At 47.7% G+C, this 7,318-nt stretch overlaps 1 protein-coding gene across 3 annotated transcripts in view; it reads right to left on the reverse strand.

Moving 5' to 3' along the window:
• Brd3 (bromodomain containing 3) overlaps positions 1 to 3,537 on the reverse strand; it is a 54,106-nt gene extending 50,569 nt beyond the window's left edge. For all 3 annotated transcript variants that reach the window (XM_059259878.1, XM_059259877.1, XM_059259873.1), the window contains exon 1: positions 3,371 to 3,537. The gene's annotated coding sequence lies outside the window, so the exon portion shown is untranslated. The remainder of the gene's footprint in view (positions 1 to 3,370) is intronic.
• Positions 3,538 to 7,318: the final 3,781 nt, after the last annotated feature.

Consider the following 7,318-nt stretch of genomic DNA (forward strand, 5'->3'; position numbering starts at 1 on the left):
CAGATGGACTTCTCTTGACAAGATTGACATGATGGGTGAGCATAGGCAAAATACTGGCTGCCAAGTTAATATTTCACAAAGGATGGCCTTGTGAGCTGAGGAGACTGGCTCAGTGAGTAAAGTACCTGCTGTGCTGGCATGAGTTCGGATCCCCAGTGCCCCTATAAAAGTCAGGCACTATGACATGCGTGTGCAACCTCAGCACTGGGTAGGTGGAGACAGGGCTATCCCGGGATCTGGCTGGCCATCCAGTCTAACCAATTCTGAGGGCATCAGGTTCAGCAAGAGACCCTGCCTCAAAAGATAAGGTAGAGGCAGTCACGGTGGTCTAGCCTTTAATCCTAGGATCTCTGTTAATTTGAGGCCAGCATGGTCTATATAGTTCTAGGCTAGTTAGGGTTTCATAGTGAGACCTTGTCTCAAACAAAACAAAACTCAGTAGTAGTAGTAATAATAATAATAACAATAATAATAATAAATAATAACATTAAGAGTAAAAATAGGGCTGGAGAGATGGCTCGGAGGTTAAGAGCACTGGCTGCTCTTCCAGAGGTCCTAAGTTCAATTCCCAGCAACCACATGGTGGCTCACAACCTTCTGTAATGAGATCTGGTGCCCTCTTCTGGTGTGCAGGCATGCATGCAGACAGAACACTGTATACATAATAAACAAATAAATAAATCTTTAAAAAAAATAGTAAAAGTAGCCAGGTGGTGGTGGCACATGCCTTTAATCCCAGCACTCCAGAGGCAGAGGCAGGTGAATCTCTGTGTACTTGAGGCCAGCTTGATCTATAGAGAGAGTTTCAGGACAGCCAGGGCTACACAAAGAAATCCTGCCTCCAAAAAATAAACAAGCAAAAAAGTAAAAATAATAATAATATGGAGAACAATAGAGGAAAATGTTTCACGCTGACCTCCACAAGCACACATACGTTGTGAAGTATTATTTTAATACGTGTGTTGCTTTGGTTATCAATGCAAGGATGTGTTTCATGTGTTTGATTAAATAAAATTAACCTGCGAGCAGGAGGCTGAGTTGGCAAGTAGCTGACAGGAAGTGGTAAGAAGGAACCACGTGTAGCTAGGGTTCTTAAGTGGGGGCTGAGCAGAAGGACACCGGTTTTTTGGAAGCCGCCAGCAAAGGGAGAAGGCTAGCTACTTGGCTATTCAGCCCCTTTGAATCCTGGCTTCTTTAGTAGGATAGAGATCTAGATAGAGTTTCCCTTAATAGCTGTGAAAGAGTTGGTGCCCGAGGGAAGAGAATTCCCTCAGGCCAGGCCTTTGCAGCTGAACCCTGCTGGTAGAGGCAGAGTTGCAGTCCTGATTAGGACAGCAGTTGCTTAAGGGGAAGCCACAGTAAATAATAAAACACGGTCAACAACACACATACACACACTAGATAGACAGACAGAGACAGATAGGTAGAATGGACCTTGAGCTCCTGGTGGTCTGTTGCAACGACCTTTCTTTGTCAGGCCTTTCTAGTCCAGGGAGCTCAACCTGAACCGAGGTGGGAGGAGCTGCCAAGACAGAGCCAGGTGCAGCCTGACTTTAGAAGCAGGGCCACATTCCTGGGATTCCTGGTGCACGACTTGCCCTGCCTGGTCTGGGGCCCAGACTGTCTTGAGACACATCCGGTGCTGTGGCTGAGCTCCCAGCACCACCTGGAGGTAGAGCAGGGCTCTATCCCAGGCAGGGACTTTGGCCTGCTGTATGCCAGGAGAGTACAGTCTAGGGTTTGATCCCGGCAGGCAGTGCAAACAGACTTCCCATGGTTGTTTGTTGAGCCCTACTATATCCTCTCAGCAGGTACCTAGGTGGTGAGGCGTCCCTGACAGGAGGCAGGCAAGCAGATGGACCTTAGATACCTCAGGAATGGTGGGGCCATGAGGAGAGCCAGTCCAGGAGAGCAACTGCGTGTGTGTGTGTGTGTGTGTGTGTGGGGGGGGGGGGGGGTCCTGGGACAGGGACTCTCTGAAGCTGGGTGGGTGCTAAGTAGCTGTGCTGTAACCACCCTAGTGAGGAATTACCTAGATAGAAGTACAAAAAAGCACTGTAGGGTGGTGGTGCACATCTTTAATCCTAGCACTTCGGAGGCAGAGGCAGGGGGATCTCTGAGTTTGAGGCCAGCCTGGTCTACAGAGTGAGTTCCAAGAGAGCCTGGGCTACACAGAGAAACCCTGTCTCGGAGAAACAGGCTGCACAGGGAAGGGCTGGGCGTCCAGGAAGAAGGAATCTGTATGCAAAGCCAGACAGGCTCTGTGAATCCAACTCACTTTCCTGTGCTTGGGCAACAGGCTGAGGGAAGCAGGATAGAAAGACTGGAAATTATGGGATGTAGGAAGGGAGGGAGCCCATCACCTGGGGATCCAGTCTGAAGCCTGTGGCCAGCAGGGAACCAAGAATTTCAAGGAAATCAACAACATCCAACAACTAGCAACAGCATGCCCTTGGGTAGGACCCCCATTCCTTTCCCTAAGTGGTTTTTGGGAATCTCCAGCAGGAGTGTTGACTTTGTTTGCAGTGGAAATACCCTACCTCCCTGCATCCCTGTAACTTACAATGATGTGTGTGTGTGTGTGTGTGTGTGTGTGTGTGTGTGTACGTGTATGTATATATACCAATGATAACATATATACATATATTTAATTGTTTTTGTTTTTGTTTTTGTTTTTGTTTTTTTTTTTTTTTGGTTTTTCGAGACAGTGTTTCTCTGTGTAGCTTTGCGCCTTTCCTGGGACTCATTTAGTAGTCCAGGCTGGCCTCGAACTCACAGAGATCCGCCTGCCTCTGCCTCCCGAGTGCTGGGATTAAAGGCGTGCGCCACCACCGCCCGGCTGTTTTGGTTTTTTGAAACAGGGTTTCTCTGTGTAGCTCTGGCTGTTCTGCTGCCTCCCAAGTATTGGGATTAAAGGAGAGGGCTACTATGCCCGGCTACTTTTTTTTCTTTTTTTTCTTGAGACTATATAGCTTTGGCTGGCCCAGAATTCACTACGTAGACCAAGCTGGCCTCAAACTCATATATATCTATCTTCTTTTGACTCCAGATTGCTGCTACTGGAGGTGTGTATCACCATGCCTGGCTAAAGATATAGTTTTAATATTTTAATCGTGTGTGTGTGTGTGTGTGTGTGTGTGTGTGACACATGTGTGTGTGTGAGACAGCCAGATGTAGCCCTGGAACTATATGGGCACACAGTACTCAGGGAACGGCAAGGCAAAATTGGCAGGGTGGTGCTGATGACAGAAGCTGATATTACAACCCCCCCCCCAAACTTGTTAGCTGCCCCCAGAGTTGCCAGGGAAAAGAATTCACACACACACACAAACACATCCAACAAAACAAAACAAAACCACTCTTTGCCTACCTGAGCTGGTACTCAGCATCAGGTTCTTCTGGCAAGAGCTGTAGCTCCTGGAATGAGTAGAGCCTGCTGTCCAGTTAGGGAATCTGGGGGTGGGGGCAACTCCTGGAACCCCCGGGACCTAAGGTCCCTTGGTTTCCAGACCCACCCTCTTCAACTGCCGTCCATCGGAATCTACCCTGCCTCAGAGCTCTGGGCTCAGTTAAAGGGCCAGAGGTTCCTCTGTCCCTGTTGCAGGGCACAGCATTCCCACCACCGGGCTGCTCCTCAGCCCCTGCACAGCACATCCTCTCTGAGTTTGGGTGGTCCGCTGTTGCTGAGGAAATAGTCTTCACTAGGGAACAAAATGAGGTTTCTCTAAAAAATTTAAGTTCTGTAGCAGGTGATGGTTTTAATTTCAGCTCTGTCACAGCTGGACTCCCCAGCTCTATGCCTGTTCACATGGGATGCTCTCTTCCTTGAAGAGCCAAACAGTTTCTTACCACTTATCCATCCACCCACCCACCTGCAAGGATCCCTGCAAGTGTCTTGGCAGGCAGGGAAATGGAAACACAAAGAGGTGAGAATAAAAAAAGACAAAGTCAGGCTGAACCAAACTTTAGGAGTCTGATGCCAGGTGGTTTATTGTAGGTATATTTAAACACAGTAGAATTTGGAAAAGGGTTTCTATGCAACAATCATTCCAATTCTAAGTCCATAATAAAGCTTAAGGCATGACGACATAGAAACTTCTTTGCTAAGTACATGTGACCTTGAACGTAGGTTCTATAGCTTAAAGGCCTGGGATCTGGTATGGTCACTGACTGAGGTAGCATAGAGGTCAGCAGGCTATAAAGTACATATGACTGTGGTGATGTATTGTGTCCCCCAATATACTGTGTCTCCCAATAAAATAAAACTTGCCTGGAGATCAGAGGAAAAGGCCAGCCACTATATAGAAGTCAGGCAATGGCACAACCTTTAATCCTATCACTTGGCAGGCAAGGATCTGTCTAGATCTCTGTGAGTTCAAGGCCACACTGGGAACAGAGCCAGGCGTGGTGGAACATGCCTTAAATTCCAACACTAGTTAACCATGGAGGTCTGGAGGTCTGTACAGACAGACAGGAAGTGACAGAGCTGGGCAGGAAGAGGAAATGATGTCGCTAGGCTGAGAGAGCAAATGAGAGAACAGAACAAAAAGGCACATTGGTGTGGGTAGACAGGAAGTAGCTCGCCTTTGGAAGCTGCCGAGTGGGTGAGGTGAGGTTAGCGGTGGCTTTCCCTATTTCCCTGATCTCAGGTTTTCATCCCTGTATCTGGCTCCATGTATTTTATTTAATAAGACCGCTTAGAAATTCGTCTACATATGACATTTCCCCTAAGGATGGATCCCATTAACTAAGAGCTAAAGATAAAGGTCTAGGAAAGGAGAGTCTGTGATAAACATTCTGGAGATTTGGGTCTGGCACTATAGATAACAAAGGTCACCAGGTCATTAAAAACATCCACTCCCAGCTTTCTGGGAGGAAAGCCATATTTTATTTTCTCCATTTGAGGAGACACCCCTGCATGTGTAACATTTTTGGTTTTCCTAGTGCTTATCTGTGAGTGCAAGAACCTTGTGCCCTCTATACTCACCTATCTCTACATATTCACTCATATGCTCATTTGTCTATCCACTTACCCATCTATCCAGATGCCTATTCATCCATCTTCCCATCTATCCATCTAAGCTCCTATTTGTCCACTAATCCATCCATCTAGACACTTATCTGCCATCTATCCAGCTATAGACCACACACCCATACACATAATCATTGTCTAGATATCCATTGTACACTCACCCATCCATTTATAGAAGGGGGATAGAAGTATTCAGTATTTACTAGATGTCACCCCTCCATCTCCTTTTCCTTGCCAACTGCCAAGACTGCTGTGTGAGACTTCTGACCCACCACAGCCCGGCCCAGGGGACAGTGAGCCAGGACCTGCAGTGAAAGAAGATGTTACTGGGCAGAAGGAGCTAGCCGCTGTGGAGACACAGCTGCAACACTCATTTATCTGGGGATCAAGATGGGAAGTCCAAGTGGATATTGGCTGTTGGGAGTTTGCTTGGCTGGTAGGAGAGCTTTGAGTGGGAGGGGAGAGGAACTTCCTAGAAATGGTGTATTTATAAGAATTGCTAGGGGGCTAAGGATATGGATCAGCAGTTAGGAACACTTGCTGCTCTTGTAGAAGAATTGGTTCTATTCCCAGCACCCACATTTCAGGTTGGGAACAACATGCAACTCCCATTCCAGGGGACCCATCACTCTCTTCTGGCCTCTGCTGGCTCGTATAGACATGTGATGCATATAAACTCATGCAGGTACACACACCAGCATATAAAAATAATATGTAATAAATAAATTAAAAAAAAAGGATTGCTTCCTGAAGCAGTTTTACCAATTCATCCCTGGTCAAAGCCTAGTTATTGTGAATCAACAGTCTCTAATATTTTCCCTCTTCTGTGGTCCTCATTCTCACTCAGCAAAGCAGAGAGGATGATGTTGGAGACACGATTTTATGTAGCCCAGATTGGTCCTGAACTCTCTGTGTAGTCAAGGCTGACCTTGAACTTCTGATCTGCTTGTCCCCACCTCTCTGAGTGCTGGGAGACAGGTATGCACCACTACTCCCACTTTATGTGGTGCTAGGGATTGAACATGGCGACTTTTCAAATGCTAGGCAAGCACTCTACCAGCTGGGTTATCTCCCCAGCCTTAGCTTACAGTACTTTTTCCCTCCCTGTTTTTTTAGGTTTTGAGACAGAGTTTCTCTATGTAAACCTGGCTGTCCTGGAACTCACCATGTAGATCAAGCTGACCTCGAACTCACAGAGTTCTGCTTGCCTCTGGCTTCCCAGTGCTGGGATTAAAGGCTGTGTGCCTCTTAGACACACAGTTCCACGTGAGCTGTTTCTGTGCCCTCTTTGGAAGGAGATTCTAGGCCAATTGCCAGTCTTCCCTCACTTCTATAGCTATGGCAACCACGCACATTCTCAGCTTCAAAGGCTCAGTCCCTTTGCACAGGTTCCTATATTATACTTGATATTCCCACATCAAAAGATAAAAGGCTGTGCAGGCCATGGACACCGCCAAGATTCTAAGACTATGTGTGTTAGACAGTGAGGTGAGAAGGTGCAGCCTAGCTCCAGGTTCTCCTTATGTCCCTGTGTCCTTTCTGGGTCTTTCCTCCATTTGTGACAGGAGTAGAGGTGGCCTACAGGAGAAAGGGCTATGAATACTTTGCTTACTTCAGGGCAGCCTTCCTGCCAGGAGCTGTCTTGTGAAAATGAGAATTATGGTGAAGATAGAGTCTTTTTTTTGGTTTTTCGAGACAGGGTTTCTCTGTGTTGCTTTGCGCCTTTCCTGGATCTCGCTCTGTAGACCAGGCTGGCCTCGAACTCACAAAGATTTGCCTGCCTCTGCCTCCCAAGTGAAGATAAGAGTCTTTAAATGGGAGCTAGATTGTAGTGGGTGCTGCGGCTGCCTGGAATGTGAGCTCGGGCACCTAAGCTAAGGGGCAACTGAATGGTGCAGTGGTTCCAGATGCATGCATAGCGAGAGGACGTGGAGCCCCTGTGTTAGGGACATTTGCCTTTTGTGACCACATTCTTGTTTATCTTCTATGTCAGGTAGCTCATCTCTTGTCAGCATGTAGGTTTCCCCTTTTCCTGCCTTCCCTGGACACTGCTGCAGAGCTCTCCCCGCCGCGATAGTTTCTAAGACCTTTTTCTGAGTATGGGACTGCTCAGCACAGCCTCCTTGTCGCCCAGCTCAGAGGAGAGGCAAGCGTGTCCAACTTGAGCTGTGGCTGGCAGCGGCAGGAATCTCCAGCCCTGCGGTAAGTTGGGGAGCCTGCAGGAGCTACGGACTTCCGCACCTCGTGGACGTCCACCAGTAACACCGAGAGGGTTCCCAAGACCCC

The sequence above is a fragment of the Peromyscus eremicus genome, chromosome 4 (assembly GCF_949786415.1).
Source record: "Peromyscus eremicus chromosome 4, PerEre_H2_v1, whole genome shotgun sequence".
NCBI lineage: Eukaryota > Metazoa > Chordata > Mammalia > Rodentia > Cricetidae > Peromyscus > Peromyscus eremicus.